The sequence below is a fragment of the Mercenaria mercenaria genome, chromosome 7 (genome assembly GCF_021730395.1).
Source record: "Mercenaria mercenaria strain notata chromosome 7, MADL_Memer_1, whole genome shotgun sequence".
NCBI lineage: Eukaryota > Metazoa > Mollusca > Bivalvia > Venerida > Veneridae > Mercenaria > Mercenaria mercenaria.
The window spans coordinates 50,588,916-50,609,512 of NC_069367.1; the positions used below are offsets into that span (position 1 = coordinate 50,588,916).

Here is a 20,597-nt window from a genome sequence, read left to right on the forward strand (position 1 = left end):
GTCTTCTGTTTAAACAAAGCAAGGTAACTTTTGAGTTTGAGTTAAAGTTAACATTATTCCATAGTTCGCTATATTTCAATTTTAATATCCTTCAAATGTTTGACTTGACTATTACCTCTCATGAACAGACTCGGTCAAACCGAGTTTGCTGTTATTCTTCTAAGTTACGTTCTACATTTCCAAAGGATCTTCTTACAGATTTTATTAACTATCACAACAGCAGTCTTCAAGTGCTGTGTTGTGACTGTAAAATGTTTCCCCACACTTGGATTCAGTGTTGTATTTTCTGGTCCTCTGGAATAATTGAGAGCATTCAATACCTGTGTAATAAAGCTCCACTTAAGTTGATGCTAGGGGCATGAGAGGTGTTGCACTTTCGATTACCTCTCATGAACAAACTAAATCAAGAACCAAGGATAAACCGAGTCTGCTGTTATTCTGCTTGGTTGTACTCTATGCTTTCAAAGGGGATGTTTCTGTATTATGGAAAAGGAGAATCTTCCAATTTTTAAGCTAAAATTGGCATCTTAGATTACATAGACTCTCAAAATATTATCACAAAATTTAAATTCCCCGTACTTCAGCTGCATAATAACAAAACAGGCAAAACCGAGTCAAAATGGGAAAGTTTGGTCATCAAGGTTGAATCTACTGAAAATTAAAAATTATTACATGCTCTCAAGGCTTCAACAGGTCCTAAAGAACTTTAACAGCAGTTTTCATTTTTTTACACACAGATAGCACAAGTTATCAACAATTACAACTTTCTTTTTATTCAATACCATTTAAAATTGTTAACATGTTTCCTTTTTTTCAAACATACACTTATTTTTTTTTTTGTCTTTTTCACCTGTTAATCTTGAGACCCCACTAAATAGAATATTGATGAATATTTCAAGTGGCACTTGAAAACTAGGGGGATACGACTGGTAAACAAGACTATATCGTCAGCAAAAAGTAACATATATTTTGCAATTACTGCTTTAAGTCATTTCCAGTCAGATTATTGGAATCTGTACAATTATGAATATCATTGAAGACCCCTTGTTTTAATCCAAGTGTAACATCAAACTCGTATCTGTAGACTGTTCAAGATATGATTTAACACGCAAACTTTTTTTTTGTAGTCAAAATTTGTCAAGTACAAAATGTAATAGAATATAATAAAAATATGCAGTCTGTTGTATTGTGGTTTCTCTTAGAACAAAATTGGGAATCATATTAAATAGAGACTTCAGTCTTACCTGCGGTCCCGAGGGAATGGTACCAAAGATTGTGTTTTATTTTTTATAGTTAAATTCAATACAATACCGTGGGATTGATGAGTTTTTTTAGGTTATACGAGTTACAACCATTCTGTACTAAGCCCTCAATTTTTAGCCCCTCAGCATGTTGCAATTTCCATAACCTCTCATAAACAAACTCAAACAAACCAAGTTTTCAATTATTTTGCTTGGTTGCACTTTATGCTTCCAAAGGATCTTCTTGCAGATTTTATTGACTATCACAACAGCAGTATTTAACTGTGCCGTGTGACGGATGTAAAAAGACTCCCCGTACTTGGATTCAGTATTGTTATATTTTCTGGTCCTCAGGGATCATAGAGTCCATTGAATACCTGGGTAATAGAGTTCCACTTAAGCAGGCGCTAGAGGGGGTGAGAGGTGTTGCACTTTCAATTATCTCTCGTGAACAGACTCCCTCAAACCAAGTCCTGCTATTATTCTTCTTGGTAAATGCATTCTATGCTTCCAAAGGATCTTCTTACACATTTTGTTTACTCAATAAAAAAATTGAATAAAAATGACTTGTTATCAAATGAATTTTAATGAAATTACAGGATATCATCAGTTTATTGTACAGTTTTGTTCATGAGCACATTTCACATTATTTATCCTATTTGTCATTCATGTCTAAAAATAATGTATGATATGAGCCGCGCCATGAGAAAACTAACATAGTGGGTTTGCGACCTGCATGGATCCAGACCAGCCTGCGCATCCACGCAGTCTGGTCAGGATCCATGCTGTTCGCTTTTAAAGCCTATTGGAATTGGAGAAACTGTTAGCGAACAGCATGGATCCTGACCAGACTGCGCGGATGACTGCGCGGATGCGCAGGTTGGTCTGGATCCATGCTCAGCCTGTCGCAAACCCACTATGTTGGTTTTCTCATGGCACGACTAAATTATAATGACCTTTAGAATTTCATACTGTTTGTAGATTTTTGGCTTCAGGTACTGGAGATAATTGTAACGGGAACTAAAGGAACAAATAACTCACTTTTCTAACCCTAAAAACTTTTGAGCACAAATGCTTAAAGGCTCATAATGTCTTTGTTTAAAATGTGGTCTGATTGAATTCTTGTTTCAAAATATGTTTAAAAACATTTGTTTTGGTGTTATTATTGTCACAGATTTCTTGCATTCCAAAAAAATGCTGAACTTCGTTTTTTCATAGTTGCAGCACAAAGCCTTTAAATGACCTTTAATCAGTCTCACCTAGTACTCTATCTGGAGATTCACTGGTTTGTGTGTGTTCATTTTGTTTCCAGGATTAACAAACTGTCCATAAATAAGTAAAACGTACATTAGGCAAGTCCATATTCAATGCAGTGTTAGTGTCGTACACATTGAAGAGCATGAACGCTGCTTTCACATAGATGCTGCCAGTTCCTTACAATTGTTGTTATCGTTTTTTAACGTTTTCATTGGTATCTTTCCATGTAAGGCAAATCTTTTGTGCATGCAACATGAAAGGCTTGGTGTTTGATGTATAGAATCTGATAGAAGAGGTCAGTACTGTTATCTGGAGGTGAAATAATTGAAAAATCATTGGCGTTAAATGAGCAGATTTCTCTGATAGAGTCATTGTGGCAGCTTGTTGATTCTTGGCAGCTGGAAGTCTTTCCCATGTGAGTTGATCAAAATCTGTTCCTGCATCTTCATAGACTGTTTATAGAAGAGATTTAAAGTCATCTAGGATTTCCACAATATCACCATACTTATCCGCAATGTTGGGCATTGTGCTCCCTGCTACAAGTAGACACCGTCGTTTATATGACTGAAAAATTGTTGAAAAAGACGTTAAACCCAAACACACACACACACACACACACACACGCACACACACTCATTTTTGGCAAAGTTGTGAAAATGAATGTATTCTCCCATCAAAGTTATAAAATGCTGTGTAGATACATGTATTGTGATATTGTGATACAGTGATTTTTTTAACATTCCGCGACAGTATTGTGCGTATTCATTTTCGTTTTGAAATATGTTTAACCAGAAGTCATAATACATGTATACATATAAATACAGAACAGTTATAACACACACTCAAATTCGCCTAAGAAACCAAATATTGTGTATGTGGTCTCTAAAAATTATGTGAATAGTATCTTTTATTGGCTACTTACTGGACAAACTTCAACTGAGCTCATTCATACCTGAGACTAGCCAATTTTTCCTGCTCATTTTCATTTGTGATGAAATTGTTAATAGGTAATGTGTTCAGTTCACACCAGGGGTTTCTATGAAGATGGATGATTAAAGATGAAGTCCGGGACTAGTGCTGCTGAACCAAACCAGAGTTCCATGTGGTCAACTTTTTCAGAGCTTTACCTTGCATGAGATACACTCACTTGGAAATTAACCCTTACCCTGCTAAATTTCTAAAATGGACTGGTTCATCGTTCAATTTGGACAATATCATTTTTTATTCAAAGGGCTGTTCTATGAAAATTTACTGACTTAATAGCGAACAGTGCATACACGGATCATCTTGGTCTGTACTGGTCGCAAAGGCAGAAACACTTGCCACAGGATAAGGGTTAATATTAACACCCACCAAATGGAAAGACTTCCCAGCTTTCAATTAATCATTTAACTCCAAGTTGAAGTGACTGGATATATTTTCTATTGTGTACAACATCCCAAACTGAACTAAGGTAATTCCTGATGGCTGTGATCTATCATAAACTGGAAAAATTATGGAAGTGTCTCAGTCATCCAAAGGACACAGACAGTTTTGGGTTTGATTGAAACAAACTTGGTGGAGGTCCACTAGACTGCTATATACCAAATATCTGAGCTCTGAGCCCTACAGCTTCAGACAATATTTTTAATTTTTTCTTATAAACAAGCGACTTCTGGGTGGGGCCAAAATTTACTCCTCCCCTCCACCCCCAGAGGACTTGGTAGAGGACCAGTTTATACTGCTGCATACCAAATAAGGCCTTGCAGTAAAGAAGATATTTTAATAAATCCTGTTGTGATGATAGCAACAATAGTCCTGAATTGAGTAAGATCCTTTGAAAAATTTTGGTAGGGGAGCATCCAAGTAACATCATAATTTCCATCACATGGTTTCAGAGCAGATGTTGTGGATGGACAGATAACATGCAACCGACAGGCAATGTGTGATCTCAATAGCTCACCCCTAGCATTTCCTGCTTGGTGAGCCAGAAAATGAGACCATAAATCAAACAACTACGAAGAAAGTAAGAGTTTATCTGTTTACTTTTCAAAGAGATTGTTATATAGGAACATGCCTCAAGATGAAAATTTAAATTTCAATTTTAAAAGCAGCAACTGGCATTAGATATGTTAACCCTTACCCTGCTCAATTTCTATAATGAATTTGTCCATCTTTCAATTTGGACAGTACCATTAACTGTAAAAAGGAGTGCTTACCAAAAAGATACTGACTGAATGGCGAGCAGTGCAGATCTTGATCAGACTGCACAGATGTGCAGGCTGATCATGATCTACACTGCTCGCAAAGGCAGAATCAACCGTGTCCAGCATGATAAGGGTTAAACTATAAACCAGTATTGTTACGTAAATATTCTAGGTTGTATTATATAAAATATAGCTAAATTCCTTTTATTTTGCATGTATTCAATAGCATGACTGGAGTTTTTAGTTTAATGCTGACTGAATGTGTGTTTTACATATATATAAATTATGCATATGAAAAGGACAAAAAGTTTCTAATCATTTTATATTTTCTTTTTATTGCAATTTACTAACTATTAATAAGATTTTCTAAATTTCAATAAATCTGACAGAAATCTAGAGACAGCAGCTTTAACCTTTAGCCTGCTAAATCTCTAAATTGGACCGGTCCATCATTAAATTTGGGCAGTACCATTTATTATTCAAAAGGGTGCTCACTGAAAATTTACTAACTAACACATCTGTGCAGGCTGATCTTGGTCTGCACTGATCGCAAAGGCAGAATCACTTGCTGCCTGCAGGCTGAAGGTTAAGAGATTCTTACTAACTGAAATGGTTTTGAAAAGTGTAAATTAAATGTTTTCTTATATAGAAACAATTTTAAAACCAGACATATATTTTAATCTTTTCAATTAAAGTAACATTTACTGCCAAATAACAGTGTGAAGACAAAAATGATTGTTTGCAATATATTTACTGAAATATTATCAGATCATTTACTTTATTTAACTTTAATTGCAGTCAAAAGAATTACGAACAGTGGAAAATTGGATGTTGCAAGCATCAAAAAGAATGATTGGGTAGATTTAAATGTTTTGTCCCCTGCTGCTGATTACTAAAATGCCTCACTAAGTTAAATTTTTCTGTTTGGAACGGTCTTCGTTTTATCAGAAGTTTTTTAAAACTGTACTTTCAAATTGTCTTGATTTCAGAGTAAAATGTAAATTTACTGTTAATACACTATCTGCTTTAACCCTTACCTTACCCTTGTCCATCTTCCAATTTTGACAGTACAATTAACTGTTAAAAGGGGTGCTTACCCAAGATACTGAATGAATAGTGAACACTGCAGATCATGACCAGACTGCACGGATGTCCAGGCTGATAATGATCTACACAGGTCACAAAAGGCAGAACCAATCTTGTCCAGCATGGCAAGGGTTAAAGTGAAAACTAAACCGCCACAAAAGTAATAATTTCAGCTATTCATTAAAGTTAAACAGTTTTACAGAGAAATGAGTATTGTAAAAACAACTTGAAACAGGAAATACCACCTGGAATAGGAAATACAACTTGAAACAGGAAGTACAAACTGAAACAAGAAAGCTTTCTACCAAAACAAAGATGACTAAAAGAAACACATGCTAATTTATAATGCACTTTGGATATGTGGTCATACTATGTGACTGCTAAAGTACTAAATGTTTAAGCATCAAATGGGGCATCATTAACTGTATAAATTATTGTTTAAAGTAACAAGGGTTGAGAAAACACAACTCTAAATATGTATGACTATCTTTGCAATGTATCTAAATGTATGTGCATGATCCAGAGTTGTTCCCAAAATACAGATTGTATCTACATGTTTTTTTATGACTCTCGACTATTTCTTGAAAATGTTGAAAGTTATAAATGTAGTGCAAGCTCTGGCACATCAAAATAAACTAGATTTGTGTCTTATAATAGGGTGTCTATATGACACAAGTGCCCCCCCCCCCCCACTCCTGTCACTGTATATGGTTTTATGACTAAAGGTTACATATTTTTTAAATTGTTTGCAACAAAAACCTTTAGGAACTTTATGTGTATTTTTTACTTGGTGAAGGACCATAACTCTGGCCTAGCTGAGTAAAATCCCAAAGAGAACACCCGGAGCAAAATTTCATAGGCTATAAAACAATCCTCTAATGTTTAATGACTCTAGATCAAATAAATTTTGACATACATGCTGAATAAAACTTTGATTTTTCGACTAAGTCAAGGGCCATAACTCTGGTCTTGCAAAGTGAAAAAAAAACACACAAAAACTCAAGTGCACAAAATTACATGATGGATAATACATGTACTCTTACATGATTTCATGACTATGCAAATTTTGTAGATATATGCAACATTAAGTCAAGGGCCATAACTCTAGTCTGACTGTGTGAGATCCAAATTAAAACCCCTGGTCCCATCTCACACTGATTAACAATCATGCGAGGTTTGATGACTGGGTCAAATACTTTTAGAGATATGAATGACACAAATTTGGACAGACGGACAAGGTGACAACTACGCCCCCACCCATTCAGGAAGCATTAAAACCTTGTAGTAAATTCAGCAAATTTTTGGAGTGCTGTCCAGTATTTAAGACTCCTACTGTCTTTAATACAAGTGCTATCCGAAAGAAAGCACGCTTCACTTTTCTCAGTGCTTGACTCCGAATTAGCGCTATGCCAGTAAAAACTTTATAGAAATTTAACCGAAACATTCTATGTTAAAAAGGGGCATAACTCTGTCGAAATTCAAATCAGAGTTATGAGGATTGTTTCTCCTGATGTAGACTTTGATAGCATATAACTATTTTAAGTTTCAAGTCACAAGTTTTGATAGTAACAGGGACATTTGACTTTATCAAGTAATTATAAGTTAAAAAGGGGCTTAACTCTGTCAAAATTAAACAAAATTATGGGATTGTTTCTCCTTTAATAGTAAATAAGTGTTTTAAGTTTCAAGTCAAAAGCTTTGATAGTAACAGAGATATTTAACTTTATCAAAAACTTTAACCAAACAATTCTAAGTTAAAAAGGGGCATAACTCTGTCAAAATTCAAATCAGAGTTATGAGGATTGATTCTCCTGGTGTAGACTTTGATAGTAAATAACTATTTAAGTTTCAAGTCAATAGCTTTGAAAGTAACAGACATATTTGACTTTATCATAAACTTTAACCAACTGCGACACCAACGCTGAGGCGAGACTGCAATAGCTCTCTTTTTGCTTCGAAAATTTAAGCTAAAAATAAGTGTTAACAGTCTAACTTTTAATGATAATTTCAATAAATCTTTTAACTCATATGTTGATTTTCCAATGTGTTGACTTCTGTATGTTTTCGGTACAATAAAATAAATGTTACATTACTAAGAGGTTGATATGAAAAATGTTCACCTCGAGATATATGAATATCAACTGAGGCATCTTTAAACCCTTAGCTTGCTGGCGGCAAGTGTTTCTGCCTTTGCGACCAGTGCAGACCAAGATCAGCCTGCACATCCTTGCAGTCTGTAAATTTTCAGTGAACACCCCTTCAAATGATAAATGGTACTGCCCAAATTGAATGATGAACCAGTCCATTAAAGAAATTTAGCAAGCTAAAGGTTAAAGAACTACCTAGTGTCTGTACATCAAGATACACCGTTCAAACCCTTAATTCACAACTTTAACAGTATGTTGAATAATCAATCTATTTGATTTTGCTGCTAAGAAGCATATACTTGTGAAATTGCTTTTAAATATCAGTTGAAATGTAACATTTTGGTAAAATGAAATTATTTTAGCAAGTGGCCCCACACAAAGACACCAAGTTCTTTTGATGTGTCTTCCTACGCTTACACAGTTTTATCAGCTGACAAACTTCAAAACTATTTGCTTATTTTATTACACAATTAATGTCACTTTTATAATCTGGAGAATATATAAAGTTTGCTGTCCATGATGAATTATATGCAACAAACATCAACTTTCTAGAGTGCTCCTGTGTACCAAAATTTGCTTTGACATTAATTTTCCTTTTTCTGTATCAGTTCATAGTTTGTTAAAATGTTTCCAAGATCATAAATGAGAATTTCCCTAAACTCCTCAATAACATCTCTACTGAAATTGTGAAAGACTCCAGTCAGTACCAGACTCCAGAATACCAAACGCCATATTTGATTTAAAAGTTGCATAGTCCTTTAATATCCATGGTACAGGTGTTGGTTTTCGGAAAGACTTCCTGGTCATGTAAGAAACTTTACGAAGGTTCTGGATCAAATCCTAAGGGAGGGACTTTATTGGCTCCTAAATGGCAAACACTTAATCTTCCAGTATGATCCGACTTCCACGTTCCTCTGAAATGGTAAACAACAAAAATGTTACACTAGTGCAGACTTTCTATTATACTATGTTCAACTTTATATTTCTGTTATATTATATATTGATCATTATTGTTCGATTGTTTTAAACTGTCAAATGTGCATAATTATTATTATTATTTTTTTTTTTTTTGAGGCCCAAATGGTAACCCTGTTTATTATCCCCGTAAACTGGTATAACAGGGGTCAGAGAGCCATCCACCTATTAACCTTACAATATATATGGTTACAATATATAATATGAAATTATGAAATAATACAATACAACAATATATATTTTGAACCGTACAGTATGTATGTATACTATGAGATTATACAGTTCAACAATGTATATTTTTAAAATCCAGCAAATACAAGTACATACACAGTAAATGCATAAATGCATAATTATATGATATATATGATACACATGATATTTACTTGATATTAAAACAAAACCATACATATTGGACTTTCTCAGATAATTCTCAGATAAAATGGATTTTTTTTGTATGGAGGTGGCCCTCAAAAATTTTTTTACTGAAAAAGAAATGACAAGAAAAGCTGCTGACCCCCCAAATGTGCATAATTACATGATAGATTTAGTTATAATTAAGGAAAACAAGAGCTCCGCCAAGAGGGGCAATATACGCTAAGGGTTACATCAGAGGATGGGAGCAAAATTTAAAGACTTGACTGTTGGAGCCCAAAGGACAGGAACAACAAATGGAAGAAATTCAAAAAAAAAAATCGAAGTCCACAAAAAATATTCTAAGTCCACAAAAAAATCCTTACCAGGTATAGGTATGTCAAAATACACCTAAAATTTGGAGGTACCATCCATCTTGTACCACAGAAAAGTGGTCTCGGTTTTTCCCTACAACCAATAATAAAAAGTTTTTAAAATAAGCTATTTATAGTAAAATAAAAGGGAAGTAATTCAAAAAAAAAAAATGTAAGTGAACAAACAAGAGCTGTCACAGGAGACAGCGCGGTCGACTATTTCGATTCTGGATAGTGAAACTGGGCACATCTGACGAAGCTGGAGCTGTCACTGGAGTGGTTAATGACTCCAACGTGGATGTAATATTGGATAATAGCTTGAGTTTGTGTCAAAAGTATTAATTAATAAGAGAGATAAGGATCAAAAAAGTAAATATTAAGTATAATGTTTAGCAAAAAGGGGGGCATAATTCATGAAATATTGATGCAGTGATGAACCTTGTGTCATGTTGAATCAAATCCATTTTGTAATAACTTCAGATATAGAGAAACTGCATCAAAATTAACCTTTAATTTTAAGTAAAATGGGCATAATTCATGAAATAATGGTGCTAGAGTTACGGCCCTTGTGTCATATGATGAGAGTGAAAATGTTGAACACCTATTTTAAGTTTGAATCAAAACAATTCAGTAATAACTGAGTTGGAGTGTAAGAGCATCAAAACTTTAACCTGAAATTATAAGTAAAAAGGGGGGATAATTCATGACATAATAGTGCAAGAGTTATGGCCCTTGGGTCATATGATGTAAGTAATGATGTTGAACAACTATTTTAAGTTTGAATCAAATCCATTTAGTAATAACTGAGAGAGTGAAAGTGCACCAAAACTTTAACCTGAAATTCTAAGTAAAAAGGGGGGATAATTCATGAATTATTGGTGCCAGAGTTATGGACCTTTTGCCATATGATATGGGTGATAATGAGGAACAACTATTTTAAGTCTGAAGTAAATCAATCAGGTAATAACAAAGATAAAGAGAAGTGCATCAAAACTTTAACCAAAGTGCGGATGCGGAAGGACGCTGACGCCGATGCCAGGTCGAGTAGGATAGCTCTCCATACTTTGTATAGTCGAGCTAAAAAGGGATCTGCCAAATAAAAGCAAGAGCACTGCAATGCAGAACAATATTCACAAAGCAAAATCATATATGACCTTTAACCCCTAAGTGTGACCTTGACCTTGAAGCAAGTCATCCGAAACATGCGCTCTGCATGTCGTCTGGGTGTGGTGAACATTTGTGCCAAGTTTGTTTGAAATCCTTCAAGCAGTTCAAGAGTTACAGAGTGGACACGAAACAAAGTGATATGACCTTTAACTCCTAAGTGTGACCTTGACCTTGAAGTGAGACATCCAAAACATGCGCTGTGCACGTTGTCCTGGTGTGATGAACATTTGTATCAAGTTTCTTTGAAATCCTTCAAGGGGTTCAAGAGTAACAGAGCAGACACGAAATTGCTAACGGACGGACAGACAGATGGACACCGGTGGTATAAAATAATACGTCCCTTCGAGCGTATAAAAAACACACTTGGTAGAACGAGTTAATCATTACTATTTTCTAGTGTTTTGAATATGTTGAAGCTCTTAACTGCCTTAATCTTGCAGTAAATAGATGAATACATTGTCATTGCTCAATACTTGGTAAATCAATCTTACTCCCACAAGGTGTCCATTTCCTTTGTTATGCTTGAATACACCCAACAGCCATGTCATCATTATTAATTGTCTGTCATCATCATCATCATCACCATGCATTACAGAGATAGAAAACACTGTGGAGAATCAAGTTACATGGACAATGTTAATAATTTTCAACAAGTATACACCTAATACAAAGATTTCATCTAGAACACATTTATCATAAATCAGTAGTACATTCTTACTGAATGGCATGCCACCCAAAAGTTAAAACTACTGCCAGAGGTCCGAAGGAGGAAAGAGTATGGAATATATCTCAGGATTTGGGCTCTTTTAAAGTTCAAAAGAGCTTTTATATTAAAAGCAGATAAAGCAGTTGTCTAAATAGAGAATATATGTGTGATTAGAACTATTTTCATTGTTGCACATGAACTTAAGTTAGCCATAAAGGGAGGTAATAAAAAAAGAATGCTTTCAATAATACATGCTGCTATAATATTGAAATAGGGAAACCCGTTACAAATATGATTAAACAGTTTTTGAAAAGGATTCATTAAGAAATTTAACATATTTTAGGTTCATATGATTTCCTAAACCTACAACAAAAGTATAAATAAATCATTATAATATGCATACATCTTGCATTGAAACTAGCAGTAACAACTATTATATATTATTCTTCATTTTCTTTACATACTGTCTTCTTAAATACTAGTCACAAGGTATTAGTATGCATAATAAGCTGTTGCATACACATGGTATAGCCTTAAAATGCAGTTTAAACAGGGATTGGGATACTGTTTTCATGTTCTTAGTCTTTAAATACTTTGTCTGGTTAGCTGTCTCCACACAGTTAGTTTTAATTGCACAAAACAGACATTTCGAGTATGTTCAATTAACATACTTACATTACAAAATTTTTCAAATGGGAGATTTTTCTGTCTATCTGTATGTATAGATTTTAATACAAATGGAAATCCTTTTTTTAATCTTTAGCCTGCTGGCAGCAAGTGATTCTGCCTTTGCAACCAGTTCGCTCTTCAGTCTAGTAAGTTTTTAGTGAACACCCCTCTGATAAACAAGTGGTACTGCCCAAGTTGAATGATGGACCAATCCATTTTAGAAATTTAGCCGGGTTAAGATTGTAGAAATGAATGCTTAGAGATTCATGTACGACTAACCCAAATACTCGCTGGTTTGAGACAGTTAACTAACAGTATTAAAACTCTTCACCTGTGAGCATTAAATATGGAAGTGTCTAAGATACCAAAACTGAACACACTCAAAATGTCAATTTTGTGCCATTTCAGTAGGAAAGCCTGCTCCTCTTGTCAACTCCAACTTTGAACAACTTACGCTCTTAGGAATTTCTAAAGTTAGTTTTACAAGCATTGTAAAGGTTTCACAATGATGGCCACTGGTACCTGATGGTTTGCCAGTGACTAACAAATTTAATCACCTTCATGTATTAGTGCTAAGGGGTATATTGTACGGTAAAATCTATTTTAATCCCAGCGAGTTTTGTTTTGTTCTGTAAAGTGTAGCCAATAAAAGTATGGAAAGCAAAATCTTATTTACAAGACAACTATCTGATATGTTTTACCTACATCGTCACAATTACGATTTCTAAAAATATATGGACTTGTGAAATGAAATGGGAAAATGACAATTTGCCAACAAGAAATTGTAAATAACATTAAATTGGAGACTGAATTTCAAGTGTGTTAACACTCAGTCTGGTTATTATTGACAAACTTGCTTGAAATTGTTGCATGTTAGCTGAATGCTGTGAATGTCATTCTTAAATATTATGTATTAAGTAGGCGTACCTTATATATGTAATTAAAAAGTATCTTATCTATGAATATCAACTTTAAAATTAAGTATCTATACTGCCAATTCAAAAGCATTCTTGGGTAATTTATTTATATTCATCTATATTTTAAGTGTTTGGAAGTTTGTTTGTTTTGGGTTTAACGCCGTTTTTCAACAGTATTTCAGTCATGTAACGGTGGGCAGTTAACCTAACCAGTGTTTCTGGATTCTGTGCCAGTACAAACCTGTTCTCCGCAAGTAACCGACAACTTCCTCACATGAATCAGAGGTGGAGAACTAATGATTTCAGACACGAAGTGTTTGGAAGAGTTAGTAATACATGTACATAGCAATACTATTTTTCTGTAATAGGCACTTTAGAAAATAAATTTTCTCTAACTTTTGGGTATTTAATAGATCGAATTTGGTCAGTTTTATTGCGAAAATGCTTCCAGATTGGACAGACATTCTTGAAAACAAAACTTCCCAAAGCAATATGCCCCTGTACCCCTCAAAATGATTTGCAAACATCTTCTCAGACCCCTAGCTACACCCATGTGCATCTCTGTTTTCACTGCATTTGCCTTCCCTTTTGACATAAACTAACCTTGTTGCTTTTTACCAGCTTAAAACATTTTCATTCAATTAACTCAAAGTATCCAATACTGTCTGCAACAATTCAACCTTGTATTTAACCCCAAAAGACAATTACTACGTAACAGACCAGAAACTGCAGGAAAAGTTGCTCAGTAGCAACTGTCAGAATTGCCCTTAAATTAGTTTGTATCTGAATAGTAGACTTCAGAGTCCTGAAATACACTGAACAGCAAAAGAAACTATCTAGTTTTATTTTAATTAACTGGGGTATTTTTTATTTAAAAACTTTAATTTATAAATGTGTTTTTCAAATATTCAGTCTTCTCCATTGAAGAGTGTGACTGGTTGCTCATTACCATAAGTTAAAGCTATATAAATGGCAAGAAGGAATTCTGTGATGGAAGTTTAAATGAAAACTTTGGAGCTGGTTTCTTAAGAAAACATTGAAGTCAAAATCTTGAAAGCAATTTTTCAAATATACAAGATCAAATTTCCCATCACTGGCAGAGCACAAGTTATTTCTTGGTGTACTTCGTCATGACACCTGGGGGTCTGTCAGGATGTAGCTTCCTCAACAGAAGTAACTGGTCAAATTTATTTAATTTCTATGACGTTTTCTAGAAATAGCAAAATAGAAACAAAATGCCTTCATTAACAATTCACATATTACGTAAATAAAAGATTTTGAAAAAAAAAATGAGGCAATTTCCCCTCTGCTTTTCTGAGGACTTGGGACCTCCAGATTTCAAGTCTGTCACTGTTCAGATTCACATCCATTCACTTCTCATTAATATGAAGTAAAGTGCTAGTGTGAATCAATCAAAGACAAACCTTAAATCAGGTAGCATTAGAAATCCTTCATTCTTTATGGGCAAAATTCACCCTTTTAAATTTTTGAATTCCAAAACAACTACTGTAAACCTAAAGAAGAGCTGTCCGTAAGACAGCCAATGCTGGACTATTCAAATTGTTGTTCCAGAAGCAGGAATATTACCCTAAATGTTAAAGTATCTATAGAGCTTCAATCCAGTATCTGCATTAGTTTTTACGCTTACTCTAGGGTGAGTAGAATAGCTATTCTTCAAATAGTCCAGCTAAAAATGATTTTGCCCACTTTAAGATAAGCTATTTAATTTAATTTTTTTTTCTTTCTGCAATATTACTGTGAATGAATGATTTCTCTCTGTGATAATGCACAGAGACAATACCTTTAGTTACTACAGATCCACATCCATACTGTATCTTCCAGGACAATTGACTGCTGGACTGTATCTTCTTGGAAAGTTTGCAGCTGGCCTTTTTCTTCTACTGAAAGTAAACAAGAGAGCATAACTCGTCAACAGTTCAGCAAAACCAAGCAATATATGCCCATACTTTTACATCTAAGAAGGTGCCGTGATAAGGATGTAACTATATATCCAAGCTAATTATCTTAGGGTTTATTTGACCAATCAGTTAAACTAACAAGAGCACTGCCTTGCGGGTGCTGACACTTATCTGATTTTTTTGTATAACAGAAATATTGTCCTACCCATGATTTTCTAAGTCTAAAAAGGGCCATCATTCTTGCAAAAAGCAAGATAGAGTTATGTTTCTTGATGTACAGCATCCACTTATGATGGTGAAAAACTGTTGCAAGTTTCAAAGCAATAGCTTTGATAGTTTAAGAGAAAAAGTTGACCTAAACATAAAACTTAACCAAGAAATATGATATGTTCCAAGTCCAAAAGGGGCCATAAATCTTGCAAAAAGCAGGATGGAGTTATGTTTCTTGCTATACAGGGTCAGCTTATGATGGTGAACAAGTGTTCCAAGTTTCAAGCAACAGCTTTGTTAGTTTAGGAGAAAAGCTGACCTAAACATAAAACTTAACCAGGCAACACCGACGCCGACACCGCTCAAGTGATGACAATAACTCATTTAATAAAAAAAAAATCAGATGATCTAAAAATGGAAATGATATAACTCATCAAAAAAGTATCCATAGAGAATTTTACAGCACCCAATTACCAGCCAATCAAGCACATCTTTTTGTCAGTGTAATATGTGCACAAGAAGATAAAATATAAAGACTGTGTGTTCAGGTTTGGCCTGGGTGTGGTACAGTCTGCATTGTTTGCTATTCAGCTGTAGACAGGGGAGGGTGACAGCTTTTGTGGTGACAAGATACCAAGGCACAACTAAAAGTGAAAGAAATTTTTGTAGGGAGTTTATGTTTGGGTGGGTGAGGGTTGTATGTATGTGAGTGGAAGGGCAAAACAAAGCTGTCAAAAAGACAGTACACATGAATATTTGAAATGATAATAACCTGCAAAACCAAATTTTCCCAAACAAGTGCAATAATTTCAATTTACATTCTATATTATCATGCATGCAAAACTTTAACCAGAATTTTTAAAGTTCAAAAGGGGGCATTATTTGCCCAAAATAAGTGTCAGAGTGATGGGACTTGATCCTGTAATGTTGGCTATTGACAAGGAAAAAGAAAAATAAGTATATATGTATACCATCTGCTTGTCACTCCATTCTCTCCAGTATCATCATGTGAACTGTGTGCTTTTGATCACCATTTCCCATTTAAACTATCATCATCATCCTCGTAACCCTAAAACATTTAGAACAGATTGTACAGTATATACAAACTAAAGATTTTGTACCTGTAACAGTTAACAATATTGTATTTTCTGTCTTGTAACAAAATCACTAGTACTGATCAATCATAGTAACTCAGAATTTAGCACCATTTTACACAGAGGACAAAATAAAGTGAAAATAAATGAAACAAGATAATGCATAACATGTTATTAAGTCCAGCTTTAAAACTTTATGTATTTGCATTTTTTCTTTTAAAGTACGATTCCCGATGTTAAGACTGAACAAACACTTTGAAATTTGAACTAGGCTACACTACAGTGAGCAGAGATAATATCTGGTGAAAAGCACAACTTATACACATACCTCAACTTCATCCTTTGCAAAATGCAAAATCTGTATTGATTTTAACAGTCATTGCTCCTTCTGGGTTTGATGGCAAGAGCCCCATATTCTTCTGAGCCAGAATAGTCCAAAGTTACATATGCTTGAACTTCACTTCTAATAATGACCATAAAATAAGACAACAAGCATCAGTCTTTGCCTGTGAAATAAATAATATAGACAACAAATCTACATCAAAATGGTAAAATGCAGTCTACACATGTATGACATCATTACTACCGTAATAAAAAACAACATTTAACTGTTGGCCTTCTGGTCGCAAGTAATTCTGCTTTAGCGATTTGTGCAGGATCACCTTGGTCTGCATTGTTTGCTATTCAGTCATTAAATTTTCAGTGAACACCCCTTCAAATAAGTGGTACTGCCCAAATTGAATGATGGACCAGTCTATTTTAGAATTTAGCAGGGTAAAGGTTAAACAGAAACACTAAAATTGTGGCATACTGTATGTAACACAGATTACCTTTATATAAAATCAAATACAACATTTTTTATAAAACACTGACACATACAAAATATGAAATTATAACAAAAACTTTGCTTTGACAAAATCCAAAAGGAACACTTTCCATCTCCTAACAAAAAGCAACCAGATTAGAACAAAACACAGGCACAAGCACTTTACATCCTTTACTTCAATCCTGACAAAACAGCTTGACTGCCAAGCAACCTTGAACATAAATCAAAAGTCTGTTACCTTCAGTTTGGCAGAGCAAACACACAGTTTAGATGTCCATTACTTTCATTTCTCTAGTTGAGAGCAGTGTCAGCTGTGGCATCCAACACCTGTCTTTGTAGTCTGTTGCAGTTAACATGCAACCTAAAAAAACAATAATACAAAACAACTGCTACTTTATGCCGACATGAAAAATACTGGTATAACACAGTGCACAAATACAAACCATCAGCCTGTCAATTCGCAGCTTTCTGTGTTAAAAAGACAAAATAAAAATTATACAACAGCATACATAACATGAAAATAAACATGAAAATGGTATCTATACACTCTATTCATTAGTTTAAAACATATGTTAAAACATATTTTAAAATGTGTGGTGAAACATTTAAATATACATAAAACATACTTATACAAACAAGCAACTAAACGCCGTTTATATGACTGAAATTGTTGAAAACACCGGAACACACACACACATCAAGTTGAAGCTTTCTGTGTAAAAAGACAAAATAAAAATTTGTAACAGCATACATAAAACTAAAATGCAAAGCACAAGAATGGTATTTATACACTCAATTCATATTATAAAACATCAAAATATACATACCTGTAAAACAGAAGTACAAACCATCACCTTGCTCGTCTGAAGCCTATCTAAGCCATTTAGTTTGATATCTAGCTGAAAGAGAAAGGTATCTAAGAATTCTTCTCTGTCAGTGCAGAGTTCCCTATCCAAAAACAAAAACAAACTTACCCTAAAACCTGAATTATATAGACCTAAACCACAGCAAACAAAAAAAAAAAAAACGCGCGTCCTGCCCTCGTTCACACATTGCAACCTATGCACGCAACTATATCACAGATAAAGCGAAAAACACTTAAAAATTAAAATATATATATGGTATTTATACATCTATGTATATTTATAAAAAAAAAACAACATCAAAATATACATACTAGTAAGACAGCAAGTACACAAATGCCGATCATCAGCATGCCCATTTCAAGCTTTCTATGTAAAAAAAGACAAAAAAGTTACACAACAGCATACATAAAACAAAAATACAAAAATTTAAAAAAAAAAAAAAACACCAAAAAAATGTCTTTACATTCTTTTCATATTATAAAAGGTAGGTTAAAATTTTAGGTTATACATACCTGTAAAAAAAGAAGACACACACAAACCATCAGCTTGCTAATGTAAACATAATCTGGAAGGTAGATCCCTCAGAAGCACCAAGCTTTCTGTGTAAAAAGATAAAATTAAAGACTATCGCAGCATACATAAGACAAACATAAAAACACAAAAATGGAATATCGATGTATTCACATTTTAAAACAGGTATTAAAACATTTAATACATAATACATAAAAGCGAAAACACACACATACCAACCATCAGCTTTCCAAACTTGAAGCTTTCTGTGTAAAACATAAGTGTCTATTACCATTACAGCAGTGTCAGCTGTGGCATCCAACGCCTGTGTTAGTAGTCTGTTGCAGTTAACATGCAACCTAAAAAACAGTAACACAAAAACATGGTAAAACTGATAAACATGTAGAATTATATCATAATTAAAACACAAACCAATCTGATTCCCAGCTTCATTTGTCTGAAAAGAAATCATCGGATGCCCCACCTCTGAACAAAAACAATCAGCTCTCTCAATTGCAGATCCCTCTAAAAAGAGAAAATAAAAAGCTATATGACACAAACAAAAACATTATCTCTGTAATTCCGGTTGCAATAGACATAACTCAATTTTCATTCAGAAAAAGAATTAAACACCCAGCAGCTTAAGAGATTTAGCTTAAACAATTTTCACTGTCCGCCAAAATGTGAGCCTGTCCAATGTAATGTCTTAATCCTCTTTCACAACTTGCAATTACTTACTGCTCTTGACACCACCAATTTGATTCTAAAGACCATTTATATTATTTTTAGCAGGATTCAAATGCCTTTCCACACGAGAGGCATTATCCGCCTGCATACTTACATAACCTTATACTTGAGAGATCTTCCCTATCTACACAATTTTGTTCCCTATCTAGCTGAAAGAGAAATGGACACCTAAGAATGGCTCTGCAATTGCAGAGTTCCCTATCCAAAGGACGACAGACGAACGGTGATCACAAAACCTCCCCTTGTCACTATGTCGTCACCTCAACGCAACAAAGTTGTATCTTATTATAAATTTATAATAAGATACAACTGTTGCGTTGAGGTGAAGACGTGACAGGTGAGCTAATACTTACCCTAGGTTTCACATTTTGGGGGAACAGCAAGAAAGAGGAATAAGGAATATTGAAATAACCAATAAAAAACACCTACTACAACCGGAATTATAGGTATTAAGATGTACATAAATTACACTGTTAAAAAGTTAAAACTGCAATGTTTTGTATATTATAATACCACTTTTTATTAAATTGTCAGAGGATTAATGGTATGTAAAAAAGGTGTCTATTACCTTTAGAGCAGTGTCAGCTGTGGCATTCAACACCTGTGTTAGTAGTCTGTTGCAGTCAACATGCAACCTAAAAAGCAGTAACACAAAAACATGGTAAAATTTATCATACTTAAAACACAAACTAATCTATTTGTTTGCTGAATTCACAGCTTCCTTTGTCTTAAAAGAAATCATCGGATGCCCCACCTCTGAACAAAAACAATCAGCTCTCCCAATTGCAGATCCCTCTAAAAAGAGAAAATAAAAAGCTATATGACACAAACATAAAAACATTATCTCTGTAATTCCGGTTGCAATAGGCATAACTCAATTTTCATTCAGAAAAAGAATTAAACACCCTGTAGCTTAAGAGATTTAGCTTAAACAATTTTCACTGTCCGCCAAAATGTGAGCCTGTCCAATGTAATGTCTTAATCCTCTTTCACAACTTGCAATTACTTACTGCTCTTGACACCACCCATTTGATTCTAAAGACCAGTTATATTATTTTTAGCAGGATTCAAATGCCTTTCCACAGGAGAGGCATTATCCGCCTGCATACTTACATAACCTTATACTTGGGAGATCTTCCCTATCTACACAATTTAGTTCCCTATCTAGCTGAAAGAGAAATTGGCACCTAAGAATGGCTCTGCAATTGCAGAGTTCCCTATCCAAAGGACGACAGACGAACGGTGATCACAAAAGCTCACCTGGTCACTATGTCGTCACCTCAACGCAACAAAGTTGTATCTTATTATAAATTTATAATAAGATACAACTGTTGCGTTGAGGTGACGAT

The 20,597-nt window shown here is 34.3% G+C and overlaps 1 long non-coding RNA gene across 4 annotated transcripts; it reads right to left on the reverse strand.

Annotated features, from left to right (window-relative positions):
- Window positions 1-6,472: 6,472 nt before the first annotated feature.
- On the reverse strand, window positions 6,473-19,300 carry LOC128545925 (uncharacterized). 4 transcript variants are annotated; one of them, XR_008371742.1, is made up of 11 exons: window positions 18,738-19,300; window positions 18,504-18,590; window positions 18,303-18,357; window positions 17,953-18,024; window positions 17,364-17,486; window positions 16,628-16,805; window positions 16,177-16,274; window positions 14,878-14,977; window positions 11,276-11,391; window positions 9,630-9,711; window positions 6,473-8,831 (listed from the first exon to the last, which is right to left on the reverse strand). It is a non-coding gene; the product is annotated as an uncharacterized LOC128545925 (long non-coding RNA). The 4 variants fall into 4 exon arrangements; XR_008371743.1 differs by lacking the exon at window positions 9,630-9,711 and having other exon boundaries at window positions 14,878-14,974; XR_008371740.1 differs by lacking the exon at window positions 9,630-9,711.
- Window positions 19,301-20,597: the final 1,297 nt, after the last annotated feature.